Source organism: Hyperolius riggenbachi, chromosome 7 (genome assembly GCF_040937935.1).
Source record: "Hyperolius riggenbachi isolate aHypRig1 chromosome 7, aHypRig1.pri, whole genome shotgun sequence".
In the NCBI taxonomy this organism is placed as follows: domain Eukaryota; kingdom Metazoa; phylum Chordata; class Amphibia; order Anura; family Hyperoliidae; genus Hyperolius; species Hyperolius riggenbachi.
The window spans coordinates 18713030-18736504 of record NC_090652.1 but is presented as its reverse complement, the minus strand read 5'-3'; the positions used below and the strand labels follow the sequence as shown (position 1 = coordinate 18736504).

At 47.2% G+C, this 23475-nt stretch overlaps 1 protein-coding gene across 20 annotated transcripts in view; it reads right to left on the bottom strand.

Moving 5' to 3' along the window:
- The window catches only part of LOC137524117 (uncharacterized), a 515954-nt gene that overhangs the window by 116332 nt on the left and 376147 nt on the right, over positions 1–23475 (bottom strand). The window lies entirely within an intron of this gene.

Sequence of the window (23475 nt, the reverse complement as noted above, 5' to 3'; positions counted from 1 at the left end):
TTCGAGATTCGTGGATTCGAATCCCGACGCCATTTTCCACTTTACGAATCCGCCGAATCCCGACGCTGCATCGCCGCGCATCCGCCGCTCGCACTCGTCCTCCTCCGACCCGCGCCTCCTCCGACCGCCCCGCGCCTCCTCCGCCCGGCCGCCCGCATACTTTGTATCAACTCACCCGTCCAGTGGAGCGCAGACAGAGCGGCAGACCTCTCGCTGACTTCCTGGTTCCCTCTAGTGACGGCTTTTACAATGACGTCATCAGTAAAAGCCGGTCCGGCCACTAGAGGGAACCGAGAAGGAAGGACGAGGTCTGCCGCTCTGTCTGCGCTCCACTGGACATGTAAGTTGATACTTATGCAGGGGTGAGCGAGGAGGCACAGGGGACGGAGGAGGCCATGGGGGTGAGCGACACCTACCTACCTACCTACCTACCTACCACTTTACCTACCTACCTGCCACTATACCTACCTAAAGGCCCCCTATACGTACCTACCTACCTACCGGGCACTATACCTACCTACCTACAGGCCCCTATACCTACCTAAAGGCCCCCTATACTACCTACCTACCACTATACCTACCTACCTACAGGCCCCTATACCTACCTAAAGGCCCCCTATATGTACCTACCTACCTAAAGGCCCCTATACCTACCTAAAGGCCTCTATACCTACCTACCTAAAGGCCCCCTATACGTGCCTACCTACCTAAAGGCCCCTATACCTACCTACCTAAAGGCCCCTATACCTACCTACCTATTTACCTACCTATACTTAAGGCCTTATACCCTGCTACCTATACTGAAGGTCCCTTTAACTACCTACCTACCTACAGGACACTATACCTACCTACCTACCGGCCACTATACCTACCTACCTACCTACAGGCCACTATACCTACCTAAAGGCCCCCTATACGTACCTACCTACCTACCTACCTAAAGGCCCCTATACCTACCTTCCTACCTAAAGGCCCCTATACTTACCTACCTACCTACCTAAAGGCCCCTATACCTACCTACAGGCCTCTATACCTACCTACCTACTTAAAGGCCCCCTATACGTGCCTACCTACCTAAAGGCCCCTATACCTACCTACCTAAAGGCCCCTATACCTACCTACCTACATACCTACCTATACTTAAGGCCCTATACCCTGCTACATATACTGAAGGTCCCTTTAACTACCTACCTACCTACAGGACACTATACCTACCTACCTACCGGCCACTATACTTACCTACCTACCTACAGGCCACTATACCTACCTAAAGGCCCCCTATACGTACCTACCTACCTACCTAAAGGCCCCTATACCTACCTACCTAAAGGCCCCTATACCTACCTACCTACATACCTACCTATACTTAAGCCCCTATACCCTGCTACCTATACTGAAGGTCCCTTTACCTACCTAAAGGCCCCTATACCTACCTACATACCTACCTATACTTAAGGCCTCTATATACCCTGTTAACTATACTGAAGGCCCTATACCCTGCTACCTATACTGAAGGTCCCTTTACCTACCTAAAGGCCCCTATACCTACCTACATACCTACCTATACTTAAGGCCTCTATATACCCTGCTACCTATACTGAAGGCCCATATACCCTGCTACCTATACTGAAGGCCCCTATACCCTGCTACCTATACTGAAGGCCTATATACCCTGCTACCTATACTGAAAGCCCATATACCCTGCTACCTATACTGAAGGCCCATATACCCTGCTACCTATACTGAAGGCCCATATACCCTGCTACCTATACTGAAGGCCCATATACCCTGCTACCTATCAGAGGCGGGACAAGGTCCTCCAGCACCCAAGGCTGAGACACCAAAGTGCGCCCCTCCATCCCTCCCCCCCAGCCATCACACACTGATTGCTATTAGACTAAGAGGTGCCACAGGGCCCACAACCTCCCCAACACCTTAATATCTAGTTATCTGGCTTGCAGTCACTGCTATGTATCCCCTTGTCTTATTTCTTTCTGCTTCAAACACAATTAGGAATGACAGCTAAATGAATTGTGCGCCCCCTCCTACACTGCGCCCTGAGGCTGGAGCCTCTCCAGCCTATGCCTCGGCCCGGCCCTGCTACCTATACTGAAGGCACATATACCTTGCTACCTATACTGAAGGCCTATATACCCTGCTACCTATACTGAAGGCACATATACCCTGCTATCTATACTGAAGGCCCCTATACCCTGCTACCTATACTGAAGACCCATATACCCTGCTACCTATACTGAAGGCCCATATACCTTGCTACCTATACTGAAGGCACATATACCCTGCTACCTATACTGAAGGCACATATACCCTGCTACCTATACTGAAGGCACATATACCCTGCTACCTATACTGAAGGCCTATATACCCTGCTACCTATACTGAAGGCCCATATACCTTGCTACCTATACTGAAAGCTACCAATATTGAAGGCACCCATAGCTAGCTATACTGAAGGCACCTTTACCTCGCTACCTATACTGCGGGCAACTATACCACGGATCGCACAATTCGTATGTGCAGGATTCGTTAGATTCGGGATTCGAAAGGTTCGAGATATTCGAGAACCTTTTTAGATTCGGATCCGGATTCGGATTCGAAGAAATTGTGGATTCGTCCCATCCCTAATTTTTAAGCTCTGTGTTTTATATGTTAATGGGTGTATATAACTGTATGTAATGCATTTGTGTTATTAAACGTTTAAAAATCGTTTAGCGGTTATGACCTGTTGCTGAACATACACAATCGTACCTATTCTCCTGAACTCGCTACCCTGTGTTTAATAGAAGCATACTGCTAAGGGTTACTAGAGCGTTCTCGAAGTCCTAGTAAAATTACAGTAGCGGGCTGTGTAACTCGCTTGGTGGCAGATCTTTGAATTGTATATGTGTGTGGAGTGATTCGGTTGGTATCAGAACGCTCCCTTCGCGAGTCAGTTCATCAAATTGCGAACGCGGGTTACCCTTCGTGATGAACAAATGACCGTGTAAGAGGATTTCTGACGCTGATCGATTTACCCCATCCGCAGACCGGCCTAGCGGTCTGTGACATTGTTTGGCAGCTTTTTGGGATTTGTGTATGTTCAGAACATCAACGGCAACGTTATTTGATTAACCTGCCAGAACAGATCAAAAATCTGTGGCCGATAACCGGTGCATTACCATTTATATAGACTAAACGTGTAGCACAGAGTTCCCCCCCCCCCCCCCCCCCCAATCTCTTTTCCTATCCTATCTTTTATTTGGCAAAAATGGCTGCAGCAAGATACAAGAAAATGTCAGTGGCAGACCTAGTAAACTTGTGTGAGGAAAAAGGCATTGTGACTTATAGAAAAAAGAAATCGCAATTGATCGAGGACTTGTTGCGACTGAATACCCAGCCGGAGCAGATGCTGGGAGAGCACACTCCTGGTTCAGACGGTGCTGTAACTGGGGCAGAGGAAAGTGAGCGGTTGGAGCAAAGCAACCCACTTCCAGACCCAGAGGAAAACGGTACCGCATCTGAACCGGCTGCTGTAACTGCTGAGGAGCATGGTGGCCGGCAGGAGCCCGCCCATGCCAACCTGTTCTGTGTTCCTGATGCTGGAATGCAACCTGGATTACAAAGGCTGTTGGAGACAAATCCTGAGCTGTACATGCAGATTGTCAGAGAAAATGCTGACCGTGCAGAACGCCAGCAGCAGGCGGAACGGGAAGCCTCCGAGCGCCGGTGGTTTGCTGAGAGAGAAGCGGAAAGAGAGGAGAGAGCAGCCGCACGCAGACATGACCTTGAAATGGCCAACCTGCGAGCGCAAGGCCAAAATCCCTCGCAAAGTGCTCCGGAACCCCGGCCCACAGCAGGCCCGTTTGGGACTCCAAAATTTAAGTTCCCAGAAATGGAGAAGGGAACCGACCCGGACACTTATTTACACTCATTTAAAAAGACTTGCCGTCAGCATCATCTGCCCCAGGAGCAGTGGGCGAGATATCTGACACCCAACTTGCGGGACAAAGCGCTTGAGGCGTTTGTGGACTTACCCGCTGAGAAAGACAATGACTATGAGGCGATAAAAGCTGCAATTATCGCCAAATACCAGTTGACCCCAGAGGTCTATCGCAAAAAGTTTCGCTCCCTGCAGAAAGGCCACACCGACTCTTACACCGACCTGGAGAGTCGCCTGCTGACTGTGTTCAGGCAGTGGTCACGGGGCCTCAAAAAAGACTCTCACCAAGGTCTGGAGGACCTCATCGTGCAGGAGCAGTTGCTGAACTGCTGCACTCCAGATGTCCGGCAGTTTGTCTTGGAGCGGAAGCCGGACTCCGCCAAAACTGCAGCAGAACTTGCAGACACTTTTGTGGCCACCCGTGTGCCGGACAGCCGCAAACCTCCAGCCCAGAGCTGGAGAGGGGGGAGACCTATGCAACCCAGCTCTCCTCCCCCTGCTAACCGTGGGAATCGGGTCCCACAGCCACAGAGGCCGGATGCTGCGCCTGCTACTCATCCGCCTGATGCCACATATGTTCCGAAGTGTTACCACTGTGGACAGCGAGGACACCTCAAGTCTTCCTGCCCCGAGGTGAGGACGCCGTCTCCAGAGCCTAGCGCAGAAGTGGCTAGCGCATCCTCTACTGCACACGCCTACCTCGTCATGGGAGCAGCAAATCCTCGACTTTCCGGAAATCATCAAGTCGTGGAAGTTAACGACCAGATCGCTGTTGGTTTCCGTGACACAGGCGCAGAGCTTACCTTGGTTCGCTCTCATCTTGTAGCCAGGGAGAATTTCCTGCCTAATGAGTGTGTCACACTTGTGGGAGTTGGTGGCACACACGCACGCATCGCCAAAGCTCGTGTTGTTCTCGATTGGGGAAGGGGCCGCCAGTCAAAAGTTGTGGGGGTGACAGATGACATCCCAGTGCCTGTGCTGTTGGGCACCGATCTTGGCACCCTACGATCCTTTTATGAACCTGTGATCAACACCACGGATTGCCAGTCTGGACCCACTCAGGTACTGTACAAGCTTGGGGTGGGACAGAGGGAGGCAGCAAGGGTAATGGTACCTAGCCCTCCTAGGAAAGGAGGCCAGGAAGCGGTACCTGCTTCTAATGGACAGCTGTCTAATCACGGTTTGTCTGATTCTAGACCTGTCACTGTTGTTCCAGATACGTGTGTACATGATGTGAAAAATGAACGTAACTGTGATGTTAATGTTGTACCAGATGTTGCTAATAGATTTCATGCTGAATCTCCTATTACTAAAAATGATTTATGTTTAAGTGTGATTGCCTCTAACCTAAGAGGTAACAGTCTTGTGTTGCCTGGGTCATATCCGTGCTTGGCAGTGGAAGCAGGCCAGGTGTCAGAGCAGGCAGCAGGGGGCCTAGACCTCCCCTCCTGCTATGACAGCCAGAGTGCTCCACCATTGCCTGCTGTTAACAAACAGCTGGTGGAGACAGGCCGCACCTTCCCTGTCTCACCCTTGCCTGTCTTCCCCTTGCAGAAGCAACCCAGTGCAAAACTGCCCAGGGGTCCACCCTCTATCCTTCCTGGAGAAGGGGCAAGCCTCGCCACCCCGGTAAAGGCTGATTCGTTTTTTAAAATGTGCTCTAATGTCCACCTAGGTTGTGCTGACCAAAATGTTGTGCCAAGGTGTAGTCAGTTAGAGCAGGGGTATGCCACGCTGCTTCCAGATTCGCAGGCTGACACCCGAGAGTCAGGAAGTGACCCGGATGTCAGCCAACGACTCTCTCCCTTACAGGAAGCGCTACGCAAACCCAGCCAGGCCTTTAGAGGTAAGCCTGTTGGTGTGCATCGCACCGTCCGCAAAGCGGACACTGGGACACACCGGACCATGAGGCCTTATGCTTCTGGTGAGTTGTCTAAAGGGCAGTCAGATAAGAAGTCGAGAACCCGTTCAGTAGCTAAGCGGCGCGTAGAGCGGGTCATGCAGACCCACTCTGTGCGTCCGGCTGGTAGGGGGGAGATGTGACGAACATTACGGAAAAGTCGTGCGCTAGCGCCATCGACTTTCGCATGTCGTGCACAGTTCCTGTCAGTCTTGGGTAAATGCACAATAGATGTCAATTTCCCTCTCTCTTACTGAGAGAGGACAGCCCTCCCCCACATCCTGTTCAGGTCAGGAAAGAATTCACACGTGGCTAGCTCCCCTGCCGAGAAGCCATTTGGTACATAGCTCATCTTTCCCCAAAAGGAAACCCAGCTCAAACTGGTTGAGATTCAAAATTTCCCTCCAAGCGTATAGCTTCACACAAAGGGAACGTTAACTTATTAATAATTCAAAATAGGTTTGGCACAGCAAGACCAAAATTACATTTCCTGATACCTAGGAAACAGGTCTATAATTCACATGAATTATCATTCTCTAGCTATCAGGAAACAATAGAGAATCCACTTGATCCAGCCTGCGTAGAGCAAATTCGACAGACTAGGCGTGTATAGACTCATTTAATACAGAGTCGCGTGCTGCTTATGAATATGGTCTCGGATTTGCGTTGCACCCATCTGGGGCGGAATTACACAAATTATTAATAATTGGTACATTCCTTGCTCCAAGTCTGTGGGTGGTAACTTGCCTGCCAGGAGGTAACCCTGCCTCAAACACACCTACTTTCCAGGTAGTGACCGCCCCAAAACTCTGGTCAGTAAAAAGCGTTTGCAAGGAACTCCTCCCAGTTCTTCAATTCCCATCTACCAGGAAGATCTAGACATGTGCTCAAGGAGAACCGGGCGCATGTTGTGTACAAAGACTTTAACCTGAATGCCTACTTTAAACTGGACTATTTTCTTCATTTTTCAAATGGACTGCTCAGCTAACGAAGTAAGAATTTTCTGATTTTATTCCTTTTATTTTTAAGCTCTGTGTTTTATATGTTAATGGGTGTATATAACTGTATGTAATGCATTTGTGTTATTAAACGTTTAAAAATCGTTTAGCGGTTATGACCTGTTGCTGAACATACACAATCGTACCTATTCTCCTGAACTCGCTACCCTGTGTTTAATAGAAGCATACTGCTAAGGGTTACTAGAGCGTTCTCGAAGTCCTAGTAAAATTACAGTAGCGGGCTGTGTAACTCGCTTGGTGGCAGATCTTTGAATTGTATATGTGTGTGGAGTGATTCGGTTGGTATCAGAACGCTCCCTTCGCGAGTCAGTTCATCAAATTGCGAACGCGGGTTACCCTTCGTGATGAACAAATGACCGTGTAAGAGGATTTCTGACGCTGATCGATTTACCCCATCCGCAGACCGGCCTAGCGGTCTGTGACAGTGCGCATTGCCTCTGACTGTTATGCTTGTTGCATTTAGCCAAGACAAATAAAGCTATTTTATGCTGACATTCCTGCAAGTGCCGACCTCCTCTCTATATTGCAACTTTGAACTATGTCTTACTCCTAAGGTCAGAGCATGCATACAGCTTGTACCCGATACCATCCCCTAACCATTTAACACTTTTATATGCACAAGAATTGAGATCTGCAGTGCCGGTTCTTTACTTCTACTCTCTCCATGTATTAGCTTATCGGTTTGTTAAGAAAATCACACAAAAACCTATAGCTATGTGACCATTGTCACATTTTGATTGCTACAATGTGAATGGTTAATGCTTCCACTTACACGTGGACTCACACAGCTACGGCTATAACTGTGATGGAAGGGGAGCTTTCTCTACCTCCAGCAGCGGACATACCCGGCCTCTTTTTCTTTCTATATTCACCTCAGTGCTTATTGATAGACCCTAAGTAGCACTTTAGGGATGGGGATAGCAGTACTTCATTAGACTCGCCAGGTTGAGGTCGGGGTTCTCAGTTTGCTCTGTCCCAGGCCTGTTCCTCAACATTGATATGTATGCTGACAAACGCCTGATTAACGGCCAGCCACACCCCTCACATACTAGACACATCACCCCTTCACATAGTCACATAGTCCCATAGTCTTTCATTATCAGACTCCCAATCTGGCTATTTTGAGCAACCCGACCTGTGCTCTATACACTCAGTCAACATCTTCCTACTCCCTGTTGTTAGGTAGTACGATACAGGCTCTCTGCTTACTAAACCCACCCCTCAACCACTGCATTAATTTTAACGGTTACATATCCTGCACTATCTCCCAGTCCCCACCGGTTGTTTACTGGACTCCATCTATAATGACTATTATACCACTCATGTATAAACAGTATGGTGAATGACAAAAGTTAATTAAATACCTTGTGTTACATCTACAATTTTGTACACACATTATATTTTCCCCTCACAGATTACCCTCAGTGACACTTTGTCCATCTAATAGTGCCCAAGTTACAGATGTGGCTGATTCTCACTGTTTCTCATATACCGTAATAATTGTTACTTATGTTTGATATTATTGTGATTTATCGGCTGTTCATAGATGTTATGGTTTAATGTGGAGTCTAGCGTCAGTGGGAGCTCGTATGTTCGGACGGGGTCTCCACCTCCCACTGAATCTCTCTCACTGCAGGCGCTGCTGCGAGCTTCGCTGATTCGATGCAATTGTTAGCTGGTATGTTTTAGTGCTGTTTTTTTATGTTTTTCTCATCTTCTCTATTTGCATCTATTTTTATTTTCTTCCCTTACTCATTCTTCCTCCTCCTTGTAACTATATCCTTGGGTGTACCCAGGGCTGCCTTCAGAAATGTCTGGGCCCTATCCTGGGCAAACCAATTCTCCCCCACAAGACCCCCTTCCCCTGAACACACTAACACCCTCGTGTCTGTTTTTCATCGTCTGTAACTACTGCACATGTGCTGGTCTGCAGCGTGCCTCCATGATCACACTCCCGTGGGCAGCAGCGCTCTGCACATATGCACTACATTGTGACTCAATGCTCCCGGAAACAAGAATGTTATAAAGGAGGTGCCCCACCAGTCCAGCGCATGTGCAGTAGTGTGCAGCTTAGCTAAGTTACACACTGTACTGGGCCAAAATGCAAATCAAGGAAGGGGACTAGGAGGACATCGAGAGACCAAGAAGCTGGGGGGGGGGGGGGGGGGGGGGCTGGAAGAGGCCCCAGGCAAGTAAAACAAAAAGAACACTATTTATGTTTGACTGTCACTTGGGCATCATTTAAAAGGAATTCCAAGGTGACACACCTTAAAGTGAACCTCCAGACTAAACATCTACTCAGCAGCACTGAAAAGGCTTGGCGTTTCTTTAACAGTTTCACAGCATCAGAACTTTGTTTCTCTTATACAAGCCTCATTTTTAGCTGCACAGAAGCTAAGCTCTGCCCCATGAAATAAATCTGCCCGAGGATTTTCCCTTGATGCTGTGCAAAGCATGATGGGATTTCTGATGTTGTTGTTCTCATTGCCTAGCGCGCGTAGCTGGGAGGGGTGATTAGCACACAGGACAGTTGGAACTGTGTCTCATGCTCCCTATCACCTCCTTTCAACCAAAAAGATGGCTGCCCCCATGAACAAGAAGGCTGCCCCCATGAAACTACAAACCTTTGCCTGTTCTTTTAAAACAGGGTGGGTAAGAGATTATATTACCTATCTATTTAAATTAACATAACTAATGTAACTTAATGACAGTATGTTTGTTTAGGCTGAAATTCCTCTTTAAAGAATATCCGAGATGACATAAAAAAGTTATGTTTTACTTATATAGGGCTTCTTCCAGGCCCTAGAAGCCTATCCGTTCCGGCACTGCAGTTTGGGTGCCCTCTACGGCGCCGCTCTCTGGTCTGTAACATCGCTGACCTAAGCTGGGTTGCTGGCTTCTGCGCCCAGTTGCATTCACGCTTCTGTGGCTGGGAGCATTCTGCACTTGGGTTGGTGATGTGATGGACAGGACAGCGGGAGGGTGGGAAAACTGAAGTGCTGGAACTGATAGACTTCTAGGGCCTGGAAGAATTCCCAGGTAAGCTTCAGATAAACTTTAGATAAGCAGTGTTCATACTTGTGTCTGTAATGCTGGACATGGACTGTGTCCTCCTCCCCCTACCCATGGCTCGGTTCAGCTACAATTTAGACCGGACAAGGCCCCAACCCAAGTAAGGAGTCTTTGCCTCTCATGCACTGCTGACAGCTGCTGGGAGTGCGTGCATAATGCCCAGGAGGCTGCAGGGAGCGCAGCCACAGCATTCTGTATAAACTGCTTGTCACAGGAGCCCTGGTGGCTGACCGCAAATGGCCTTCCAAATGGTGCCAGCGCACGGATCGTGCGAACTCTGGTCGCAGTCAATGCGCAGGAACCGTTGGGAATTAGCCGCAGACAAACCAGAGGGGAGCCTGTGAGATACGGGTATTTACAACTCACACACGATTCAGGGTATAACTGCCACCACCACGGGTAGGGGCCCATGGACCCGACTGCCTGACTGATCCTGCGAATAAAAACGGTTAAAACACGCTGTATTCTGTCTAGCCAAAAACAACCAATAGTAGCGTCTCTCCAGAGACCTGGTTCAATTGTGTGCGTGCTGAAAAGCAGGGTAGCGGAACAGTGAATGACTTGGAGGAAGTCTTTTATTCACAGCAATATAAATAATTAATATATACAGACAACTATTAAAATCAACAATTATTAAAACAGTAATAGCCAGTATGAAAAATAAAAGAAGGGAGAAAATACTTAGGGTTTGTGGAAATATGTCCTTTTGTGGGAAAATCATCAAGTCCAAGCAAAACGGTTTCAAGTTCTCAAAGTTCTTTGTTTCAGAGTAAAGTTCAGCAAGATTTAAAATCCAAACAAAATGGAGGATGTCCTTTGTTCAGTTCCGGCAAGATGGCCGCCAGCCATGTGTCCTCTGGCTGGCAGCAGAATGTTCTCATGTGGATGGAATGGGAGGACTCCTGAGTGGTTCCTTTCAAACACTTTTGAACAATGTCCACCTTTGGGTGGAGCCTCAAGTACAGCCCAGGGGTTGGACAGGGGCGGTGAGCTCCCTGGCTGGGTGCTCTATGCCCACCAAATATGACTTTGGTCATATCTCGGCTTCCGCTTTCCGCACACACATGACCATCACATATTCATATTTCTGAGACTAGCCCAGTTCATATGATACCAAACTTGGGCATGTTCGCATGCCCGGTTAAAAAACAGTGGAATTCCCCGAGTTCTGGTTATGCCAGTGGCCCCAATTTAATATCAAAATACTCACAAGATCCAGACCAGCAGAATGATATAACTTTCACATTTCTCACCTGAACGGTATTGCTTACACATGCTCAAAATCCTAAACTCCATGCTTTCTTATTGTGTCTTATATGGCTCCGGCCGGTCTGGGGTGGAAGCAGATTTTGAATAGCCCCCTGCTGGGATTAGCTTCCTTGGCTCTGAAAAGACTCCTGATTTGTTAATTAACACCTGAGTGTTACCCCTCTGGCTTCATTAGCAAGTCACAGGGCACAGGCTTCATGAAAAGAACTCTGCTAACTACTCCCCTGAAGACAGCAGAGACCCCCCAGGCTGGACTGCCTGGTGTCCACAGACATGAGATTCTGATTGGGCAGTGCAACGACAACCGAGGCAGGAAGTCGATTGCGGCTGCGTTTTCTGCGCACTGACGGCTCGTCCGCCACACTGCTCATGTGTATTATGCAAACGGCCCAAACTGCGCATGCGCGACAGACTTCTTCCTGTTTGAATGTCCCAAATCTCTAGCCCGGACCAAACTGCAGCTAAAAGGAGCCCTGGAGTGGGGGTGGGATGACAGAAGGTGCTGTCTGCGTCCAGAGAGAATTTTGGACAAAGTATGGCTTAATTACAGTTACCAAGGAACCACTTAAAGTGGACCCAAATTAAAAATACAAGATTTCAGAAATGAAATCTATTTTCTAAATTATAATAATAAATAGCAGCCTTTTTTCAGCTGCATGATGACAAATATAAAATATTTTACATTTATTGGAGGAACCCCTCCCTTCCTTTCAAATTGCCGGGATTTTTCCGGCAGACTGGTGGAGTAGGTGGTGTCCAGCAAAGGAGGAATTGCTAATGGCTGCCCCCAGTATAACCCTAGCTATGAAAAGAGAAGGGTGAAAAGCAGGCACTGAAATGCTCATAGGCTTGAAGGAGTGTTTATTTATCTTTGTATGTGTCAGAGTGGTGCAACTAAATATTTTTAATTAAAAAAAATGTTTGGTTTGGGTCCGCTTTAAGGATTGCGGTGTTAAACCCCCCTAGTGACCAGGCCATTTTTTACTAAATGGGCCACTGCAGCTTTAAGGCCTTGCTGCAGAGTCGCACAACTCAGACAACTTAGCACACAAGTGATTTCCCCCACCCCCTTTTCTCCCCACCAACAGAGCTCTCTGTTGGTGGGGTCTGATCGCTTCCCCAATGTTTATTTTTTATAAATATTTAGTATCTTTTTTTTTAATAAAATGGCTTATTTTTTTTTAATTTATTTTCCCTCCCACCTTCCCTCCCTCCCCCATCAGCCTATCACAGCGAATCGCTCCTGTGTCCTTCAGGGGGACAGCCGTGTCACATGGCTGTCCCTAGTACAGCGCTGCCTTAGATCACAGTGCTGTACATAGGTTTTGCCGTGTAACAGTCTCCAAGCGGCGATCGCCGCTGGGAGACTCAAGGCGGAGCAGGACTCCGTCATCAGGGAGGAGATGCGCACGCTTTCCTGCATTCCCCATAGGAAGCCATTCACGCCAATCGGCGTGGAGTGGTCCTGGGGCTGCCGCCGCGTTCATCCCAATCGGCACGGAGCGGTCGGCAGGTAGTTAAGGATATCAGCTAGAAGGGGTGAATATTATAACAACACTAGCTGATGACCCAGCGTTGCCCGGGTATGTATTTGGTTGGTGTTGACTCTGCCCACTTTTTCTAACCCTAACACACAAACACTCAATGACCAAGTTTGTGAGCTTTGGGGTCTTTGGCATCAATCTTTTGTATATTTCCATAGAAATTAAACAAATCATATTGGCTGTTTATGGCTTTGCCCATCTCCAGCATTTGAACCCCAGGCACCCAATGGCCAACTGTACCAGGTTTGAGGCATCTGCTATTAACAGTGTAAAAATGGCAGCAATTTAAATATTCCCCTTAAAAAAAAAAATCAACAAGTGAATTTTGATTGGCTATTATAGGCTCCACCGACTTCATCCAGTGACCATCTGGGCAAAGTTTGGGAACCCTGCCATTAACAGTGTAAGAAGGCCTGCAGTTTATACTTTCCCAATGAAATTTGTTTTGGGCTCTGCACACTTTTTGTAAGTTTGTGAGCTTCCGGGTCCTTGGCATCAATAATGTGTACAGGGGAGGACTGGCCAGGGGGGAAGGGGGGAGATTTCCCCCCAGGCTGCCTCTCATTTAATGATTTAGGGCTGGCACTGTGCCTGGTGAATTTAGGTTTTTGTATAAGGCAATGTGAAATACTAGGCTGAATGAGGAAAATAAACGCCCAATTACAGAGCAATTGCAGGGCGGGCAAGCTAGTAAATATACACAGCATGATACAGAGCAGAGGCTTGCCTGCAGGGTCCATGGGAAAATATCTGTCTGGTCTCTCACCATTGTTAACTGCATGTGCACAGCTGCATAAGATATTATCTAGGTTAAAAAGTTTTCGACATTCCCTAGACTCCAGAAGGGCTGCTTGCAGGATTTGTGTAAGAGATAGAAACCCCGACTGTTGTAACTCAAAATGTATTATGTGCCCCCCCGTGCCAGTGCATTTATAGTTTACCTGTCACACTGTCCCTTGAGTGTCCTTGCTGTATTTCCCACGTGAGTAATGACATATAACACGTGGGGCACGTGTGTGATGTCATTTGGGCTGGGGCTGCCGTGAAAACGGGCCTCTAGTTTGTGTTTTCCCCCCAGGCCAAAAGGTCCCAGTCCTCCCCTGAATGTGTATTTTCCCAGTGAATTGAAACTAATCTGATTGGCTGTTTTTGGCTCTGTCCCTTTTCTGAATTTGAACCCCAGTGGCCCAGTGACCAACTGTACCAGGTTTGAGGCATCTGATATTAACAGTGTAAGAATGGCAGCAATTTTAATATTCCCCTTGAAAATCAACAGGTGAATATTGATTGGCTTTTTTTTAGCCCCCACCCACTTTTCTGAATATTAATCCCAGTCACCCAGTAACCAACTGTGCAAAGTTTGAGAACCCTGTCGTTAACAGTGAAGAAGGGCTGCAGTTTACATTTTCCCAAGGAAATCTGTTTTTGACTCCACCCAGTGTTTGTAACCTTGACACACAGTCACTCAATGACCAAGTTTGTGAGCTTTCGGGTACACGGCATCAACATTGTGTGAATGGAAGCATTTTATCCAGCAAAGAAATCTGATTGGCAGTTTGTGGCTCTGCCCCTTTAGTGAATTTGAACCCCAGTCACTTAAAGACAGACTGTAGCAGGTTTGAAGCCTCTGGCAATAAGGGTGTACATTTTGATTGGCTGCTGTGGGCTCCACCTACTTTTCTGAGTATTAATCCCAGTCACCCAGTGAACAACTGTGTCAAGTTTGAGAACCCTGCCATTAACAGTGTAAGAATGGCTGCAGTTTATATTTTCCCATGTAGAAAGTTAGTTGTTTTTGGCTCTGCCCACTGTTTCTAATCTTGACATACAGTCACTCAATGGCCAAGTTTATGAGCTTTGGGGTCTTTGGCATCAATAAGTTTCATTTTTCCATTGAAATTAAACAAATCTGATTGGCTGTTTGTAGCCCACCCCCTTTTCAGAATTTAAATTGTAACCTGGACACACACTCACTCAATGACCAAGTTTGTGAGCTTCCGGGTCCTTGGCATCAATAATTTGTTTTTTCCCAGTGAAATGAAACTAATCTGATTATCTGTTTGTGGCTCTGTCCCCTTTTCTGAATTTTAACCCCAGTGACCCAGTGACCAACTGTACCAGGTTTGAGGCGTGTGCAATGAACAGTGCAATAATGGCAGCAATTTTAATATTCCCCTTGAAAATCAATAGGTGAATTTTGATTGGCTTTTTTAGGCTCCAACCACTTTCCTTAATATTAATTCCAGTCACCCAGTGACTAAATGTGTCAAGTTTGAGAACCCTGCCATTAACAGAATGTCTGAAATCAATCTAACAAATCTGATTGGCTGTTTGTGGCTCCACCCCCTTTAGTGAATTTGGACCCCAGTCACCCAATGACTGTATCAGGTTTGAGGCCATTAATGGTAGCAATGTAAATATTCTCCATGAAAAATCTATAGGTGATTTTTGATTGGCTGTTGGAGGCTCCAGCTACTTTTCTGAATATTAATCCCAGTCACCCAATGGCCAACTGTGTCAAGTTTGGGAACCCTGCCATTAACAGTGTAAGAATGGTTGCAGTTTATATTTTCCCATGTAAAAAATGTAGTTGTTGATGCTGCCCACTTTTTCTATCCTTGACATACAGTCACTCAATGACCAAGTTCATGAGCTTTGGGGTCCAAATAATTTGTATATGTTTGGGGTATAAATAATTTGTATAGTTCCATTGAAATTAAACACATCTGATTGGCTGTTTGTGGCTCTGCCCCCTTTCTGAATTTGAACCCCAGTGACCCAATGACCAACTGTAGCAGGTTTGAAGCATCTGCTTTTAACAGTGTAAGAAAGGCAGAAATTTAAATATTTCCCTTGAAAATCAACAGGTGATTTATGATTGACTGTTGTAGGCTACACCCATTGTCCTGAATATTAATCCCAGTCACCCAGTGACCAACTGTGCAAAGTTTCAGAACCTTGTCATTAACAGTGTGAGATTGGCTGCAGTTTATATTTTCCCAGTGGAATTTGTTTTTGGCTCCGCCCACGTTTTGTAACCTTGACACACAGTCACTCAATGACCAAGTTTGTGAGCTTTTGGGTTCCTGGCATCAAAAATGTGTGAAGGGGAGCAGTTTATCCAGCAAGGAAATCTGATCGACAGTTTGTGTCCCTTCCCCTTTAATGAATTTGGACTCCAGTCACCAAATGACCGACTGTAGCAAGTTTGAAGCCTCTGTCATCAAAACAGTGTAAGAAAATCAATAGGTGAATTTTGACTGGCTGTTGTAGACTCCACCTACTTTCCTGAATCTTAATCTCATTCACCCAGTGACCAAGTGTGGCAAGTTTGAGAACCATGTGGTTAACAGTCTTAAGGCAGCCATACACTGGTCGATGTGCCATCAGATCGACCAGCTGACAGATCCCTATCTGATCGAATCTGATCAGATAGGGATCGTATGGCTGCCTTTACTGCAAACAGATTGTGAATCGATTTCAGCCTGAAACCGATCACAATCTGTTCAGCTGCTCCTGCCGCCTGTCCTCCCCCCGCACATACATTACCTGACGCTGGCTCCCGGGCATCTTCTCCACGCTGCACCGCTCTGTTCTTGCTCCATCTCGGCGCTTCCTGTGTCACTCCGTGACCAGGAAGTTCAAATAGAGCGCCCTCTATTTGAACTTCCTGGGTCACTGCAGTGACCCAGGAAGCGCCGGGATGGAGCGGGTGCAGCGCTGAGAAGATGCGGAGAAGACGCCCGGGAGCCCGCATCAGGTAATGTATTTTTCATCGGATCGGCCGCCGCTAGCGACGCGCACTTTACCCGCGGGCGATCGAGGGTAATTTCCCGCACGGCGCGATCGACGGACCGATCCGATTTCGGGAGGAAATCGGATCGTCGGCGGCGTTTACCGCGAACGATTGGCAGCAGATTCGATCCCAGGATCGAATCTGCTGTCGAAACGGCCGGGAATCGGGCCAGTGTATGGCCACCTTTAGAATGGCTGCAGTTTTTTTGCAGTGTTTTTTTCCATTAAAAATAAATGGCTGAAATTTGATTGGCTGTTTTATGCTCCGCCCACTTTTCCTGGATTTGTAACCTGGGTCACCAAGTGACCAACTTTGCCAAGTGTGGGGACTCTGGCTTGATTACTGTGAGAATGGCAGCCTTTTACATGTTTCCCATTGACATGAATGGATGAAATGGAAAAAATGTAAAAGGCTGCCATTCTCACAGTAATCAAGCCAGAGTCCCCACACTTGGCACAGTTTGTCACTTGGTGACCGAGGTTACTAATCCAGGAAAAGTGGGTGGAGAATAAAACAGCCAATCAAATTTCAGCCTTTCATTTTGAATGGGAAAATGTAAACTGCAGCCATTCTTACACTGTTAATCGCTGGGTTTTCAAACTTGCCACACTTGATCACTGGGTGAATGAGATTAAGATTCAGGAAAGTGGGTGGAGCCTACAACAGCCAATCAATATTCACCTATTGATTTTCAAGGGGAATATTTACATTGCTGCCATTCGCACACTGCTAATGGCAGAGGCTTCAAACATGATACATTCGGTCATTAGGTGACTGGGGTTCAAATTCTACAACTACATTTTTTACCTGGCATGGTTCCCAAACTTGACACAGTTAACCACTGGGTGACTTGAATTAACATTCAATGTAGGTGGAGCGTACAACAGCCAATCAAAATTCACCTATTGATTTTCAAGGAAAATATTGAAACTTCTGCCATTCTTACACTGTTAATGGCAGAGGCCTCAAATCTGCTACCGTCAGTCATTAAGTGACTGGGTTTCAAATTCACTAAAGGGGTGGAGCCTACAACAGCCAATCAATATTCACATGTTGGTTTTCAAGGGGAATATTTAAATTGCTGCCATTCTTACACTGTTAATAGCAGATGCCTCAAACCTAGTACAGTTGGTCACTAGGTCACTGGGGTTCAAATGCTGGAGAGGGGCGGAGTCACAAACCGCCAATCTGATTTGTTTAATTTCTATGAGAATATACCAATTATTGATGCCAAAGCTCACAAACTTGGTCATTAAGTGTTTGTGTGTTAGGGTTAGAAAAAGTGGGCGGGGCCAACACCAGCCAAATACATACTCGGGCAATGCCGGGTCATCAGCTAGTCCATTAAATAAATGTAAGGGATCCCTCTTTCTTATCTCAAAAAGTTGGGAGGTATGAGCATGGCATTACAGAACCCAGCATGCCCCCATAGAGGCACCTAGCATACGGTGCCTAGCATTGATGCCCCACATCTCCCTGCATGCCCGCTATCGAGGCACTACAGCCCCCAGCATGCCCCCATAGAGGTTCCACAGCTGGGAGCTGTGGTGCCTCTATGGCAACATCCTGGGAGCTGTGCTGCCTCAATGGGGGCATGCTGGGTGCTGCGGTGCCTCTATGGGGCATGTTGAGTGCTCTGGTGCCATGCTGAAAGCTGTGCCCGGAGCCTCCTATGTATTGTTGTGTGTCCGCACTGTTCATGCCACAAGCCAACACCCCCTCCCCCCCCCCCCAAAGAGAGTAGCACAGTGGGTAGAACTACTCCTCTCCTCCATCCACTTTGTCTGAACACATCTTCTGTAGCTGGCATTTCTGGGTATAGGGGTACCTTACCCATTTCCACAAAGGGTTAAATGAAATAAAAACACGACGACGAAAAAAGTATCCTCAGAAAAGGTCCCACGCCAATATCCTCTATCTTGCGATCTTCATTAAGTTAATTGAAGATCTCCGCCTGCCCCCGCGACACACGCCGCTCCCGCCGAACTGCTCTCAGCTATACTAAGTATAGCTGAGAGCAAAGCATCTTTAAATTTCCTCCAAGGCTCCCCGTTGGTTGCTCAAGAGGATCCCCATTGGTCGATAAGGAACCAATGGGGAGCTCTCAGCTATACTAAATTTGCGGATGCTTTACCGCCGCCTCCCGCTGCCCTCCCTGCCTTCCACGCCTATCACCCTCACCCATGCTTGCACCCAGTGCACCTATGGGTGCACTGGGTGCCAGCATAGGTGAGGGTGACAGTTGTGAGAGGCAGGGAGGGCAGTGGAAGCCGGCGGTATAGCGTCCGCATAGGCAGACACGCTCTCAGCTATACTTAGTATAGCTGAGAGCTGCGGCGGGGGCGGTGTGTGTGGCAGTGGCCGGCAGAGATCTTCAATCAACTTGAAGATCACAAGATAGAGGATATTGGCATGGGACCTTTTACGAGGATATTGGTGTGGGAACATTATTTTTAAAGGCACAGGCACGTATTTATGGATAATTAAGAGTATTAAAGGACTTTTCTCGTCGTTGCATTTTTATTTTATTTAACCCTTTGTGGAAATGGGTAAAGGGTACTTTGTACCCCTATACTCCTTTCTTCTGGGAGGGGGGTGGCCATCTGGGGGTCCCCTTCTTGAAGGGGACTCCCAGATGCCGGCATGAACCCCCCAGGGAGTCGTCGCCCCCACCTCCTCCTAGGGCACCGGAGGTGGGGAAGAGCCCCTTGTCCATGGATTGGACAAGGGCTCTGGGGGAGAAGGGAAGGGTTGGCTGCCCCTCTCCCCGGAGCCCCCCATACCATGGACCAAGTGGGCTGGTATAGCTCAGGGTGCGAAGCCCCAGTCGGCCAGGGCTCCACATTCTGGCTATCCCAGCCTGCATGGGGTTAAAGATCCTCGGGCGGGGGGGCGGGACCACACCGTTTTTTTTTTACATTTTCCACCCTCTGAACATAAAAAAAAAAAAGTTGGTGGGAAATTAAAAGAAAAAAAGACGTGGGGTCCACCTCCCGAGGATCTTTAATCCCTTGTCCCCCATGCAAGCTGGGATAGCCAGAATGCGGAGCCCCGGATATATTATCAAACTGCCAGCAAAGCAGAGCTTAAAATGATAAATAACATTCACAAGGTCTGCGCTATTTTTTAACCTTTAAAACAATAAATATCGTTTTATAATGAAAGTTAATGCAGCACCATTTTTATTAGGTGGTGCTGTGTGCCATTTTTCACTGCTCCGCTAGAGGAAGGGACCAGATAAAAAATGGCAGAGGATTAGCACCGATAAAAATGATTCAGCCATAGGCGGCTATAGTAAAAACCGTGATTAGCGACAAGGAGGTTAAATTATGGTGCCAGGTAAATAGCAAACTCCTGCAAACTAACCAGAAAGTGGAGGAGACGCGATCGCCAGGACCAGGTAATAAATGCAGATGCTGGAAATTACATTTTATTACTAAGGTTATTTAACATTTTAGGACATTTATAAAACATTAAATAACCTTAGTAGCTAGATGTCATTACCGGCATCACCATGTACCATTTTTTGGAGTGTTATGTCTTAATGTATGCATGAGGGGTGCATGAAAAAAGGGCGGCAGAAAAAAAAGGGCCCAGCTGGATAACAAATTGGCATGGCTGGATAACGAAATCTCAGTATTGATAAACATCGTTAACAAAGTTTGTTAATGATAAATACTGTTTTAAAAGAGACAGGAGATTAAAATGAAAAGATATTAACTTTAAAAATTGTTACATAATTCAATACAGCTTAAAGAGACTCGGTAACAATTTTTTTTTGCAGTATTTCTCCTATCCTACAAGTTCCTAAGGCTGTTCCATTGTGCTCTGGCTTACTGCAGCACTTTCTACTTGCACCATCTCTGTAATAAATCAACTTATCTTTCCCCTGTCAGATTTGTCGCCCTGTGTCTGGAAGGCTGCCAACTCTTCAGTAATGTGAACAAGTTAACCCCTTCCACGCCCCTCCAGTGCTGGTGTGATGTTTATTCCTCACAGGCAACCTCCCTGCTCTCACTGTTAGCTTGTCTGCTATCTGTGAGGCTGATAAAAACAGACTGATAAACTGAACAAAGAATAGCTGGCTAAGGAGGAAGCTGCCTGTCAGGCTGACACGAGTGCAGAGCCGAGACTCCAGGCTCTAAAGACACAGCTTGTCATGCTTCATTGATACAGAGCTCTTTCAAAACTTGCACATAACCTCTGGAGACTGAATTCAATATGTAACTCACTGAATTCTCTGTGTATTAACTGAGTTCACTGCTCTGCCGATGTACTTCCTGTTTTGGTGGCCATCTTTTCTGTTACAAAACTGTTTTTTTACCCTCTTTATTGCAGCGGAGAGCAGCGAAAATATTACAGAGGGTGCTAGGAGATGACCCCAGACAGGCAGGTATGTTTGTTTATACTTCTTTTTGTGAATACAGATTCTCTTTAACCTAACCCTACTCTCACACAGAACCCTCCCCTGGTGGTGTCTAAAACTAACCACTCCCCTGGTGGTGCCTAACCACTCCCTCTGGGGGTGCCTAACCCTAACCACTCCCCCTGGTGGTGCCTAAACCTAACCACCCCCCTGGTGGTGCCTAACCCCCCGCCCCCCGGTGGTGCTTAACCCTAACCACCCCCCTGGTGGTGCCTGACCCTAACCACCCCCCAGGTGTTGCCTAACCCTAACCACCCCCCGGTGGTGCCTAAACCTAACCACTCCCCCTGCACAAACTTCCTTACACACAAAGAAACGATAATATATTTGATAACGTAAAATCTGTAAATACAAATAACATGACAAAAACTATACCGTTGCAAGTTTCTAAAACGATAAAATATTTCAAAAACTTTAATGTTCTAATGTTAAAAATGATATTTATCTCACGCCCTGTTCTCTGCTTTGGGTGCCATATTAACGAGTCTATGGCAACGTCCTTTCCGTCCTCTATCAGCCAGAGCCCTTTTTTCTTTCTATCTGTCTGAGGAAGGACTATCAGTCCTGAAGCCTCCTACAGATGTCTGCTAAAAGCAACAAATGAGATATTCCCAGAGTATTGGTTGAGCCCTGGTGGTTTGTGTAGGCTGCAGGATGCCAGGTAGGTGGATGCCTCTCTTCACTAGGGATGCTCATTCGGATTCCGCGGAAATGCAATTTCCGAAATTCCGATCGGAAATTGCATTTCAGCATCGGAATGCGGAAATCGGTAATGCAAGTGCGGTAGGCGGATTTCCGCCGGAAATCGCGGAAATTCCGCCCGACTTTAACATCAATTTTCTCAAAAACTATAAGGTCTATTTGAAAACTTTTTTGCATCTTGTTCACAAGATTCAGTTTAATGAACCCTGAAAATTTGGTGTTTCTAGGACTTATGGGGGATTTGCTATTAACCGCTAAAGTCGGCGGATTTTTACTGTAATGTAAAATGCAGAAAATCTGCATCTGCCTATTTTCTGCATTTTACATTACAGTAAAAATCTGCCGATTTTAGCGGTTAATAGCAAAGCGCCCGTAAGTCCTAGAAACACCAAATTTTCAGGGTTTATTAAACTGAATCTTGTGAACAAGATGCAAAAAAAAGTTTTCAAAAAGACCTTATAGTTTTTGGGAAAATCGATGTTAAAGTCGGGCGGAATTTCCGCGATTTCCGGCGGAAATTCCGCATTGGAATGCGGAAATTGGTAGCGGAAAGCGGAATCGGTATTTGGCAATGGCGGAATGCGGATTTACCGCGGAATCGGAAATTGGCATTTCCGACCATCCCTACTCTTCACCAGAGGCTCCCAGAAAGATATGGATAGAATATACATGTATGTGCCTGGATCTCTCCTTCAAAGGGAAATTGCCATAATAGCATTGATTGGTGCTACACAAGACTTTTCGTAATTTAATATCAGGGTTGGTTCTTGACTTTTTGCTGCCTGAGGCAAACTTGTGAGCAGGGGCGTAGCAATAGGGGTTGCAGAGGTAGCGACCGCATCGGTTCCCTTGGGCCAGAGGGGCCCCGAAGGGCCCTGCCTCAATTACAGTATTAGCTCTCTATTAGTGCTGTGCTCATAATAATCACTTCTATAGATACTTTGGATAGTGGTAATCATTAACAAGCTGTTCCCCATCCCCTTCTTGCACCTTGTGCTTGGGGGGGCCCCATTGTAAAACTTGCATCGGGGCCCATAGCTCCTTAGCTACGCCACTGCTTGTGAGGATGCAATCCACCCACCCATATGATTTGGAATGATCGCACGGCATCCAACAATTTACTCTGCTTCATTTAATGTTCTCACATGACATGCTGCAGCTCAACACAATAGCACACTGGTTGGCTGTGAGTCTGTGACAAACAAACTGCTCACCCTCAGCCACTCCATTCCTCCTCAGTCAGGACAGCAGTGCCAACTCCTCCTTTCTGCTGTGCAAGTCAAATAGAAGACTGCTGCTCTCCTGCCTCCCCCTCCTCACTCACTGCCGGACTCCTCACACAGCACAACAAGCTGCTTTTCCCCAATGATGCTCTCCTGCCTCCGCCCCTCCTCACTCACTGTCAGACTCCTCGCACAGCACAACAAGCTGCTTTTCCCCAATGCTGCTCTCCTGCCTCCCCCCTCCTCACTCACTGTCAGACTCCTCACACAGCACAACAAGCTGCTTTTCCCCAATGATGCTCTCCTGCCTCCCCCTCCTCACTCACTGTCAGACTCCTTACACAGCACAACAAGCTGCTTTTCCCCAATGATGCTCTCCTGCCTCCCCCTCCTCACTCACTGCCGGACTCCTCACACAGCACAACAAGCTGCTTTTCCCCAATGATGCTCTCCTGCCTCCCCCTCCTCACTCACTGCCGGACTCCTCACACAGTACAACAAGCTGCTTTTCCCCAATGATGCTCTCCTGCCTCCCCCTCCTCACTCACTGTCAGACTCCTCGCACAGCACAACAAGCTGCTTTT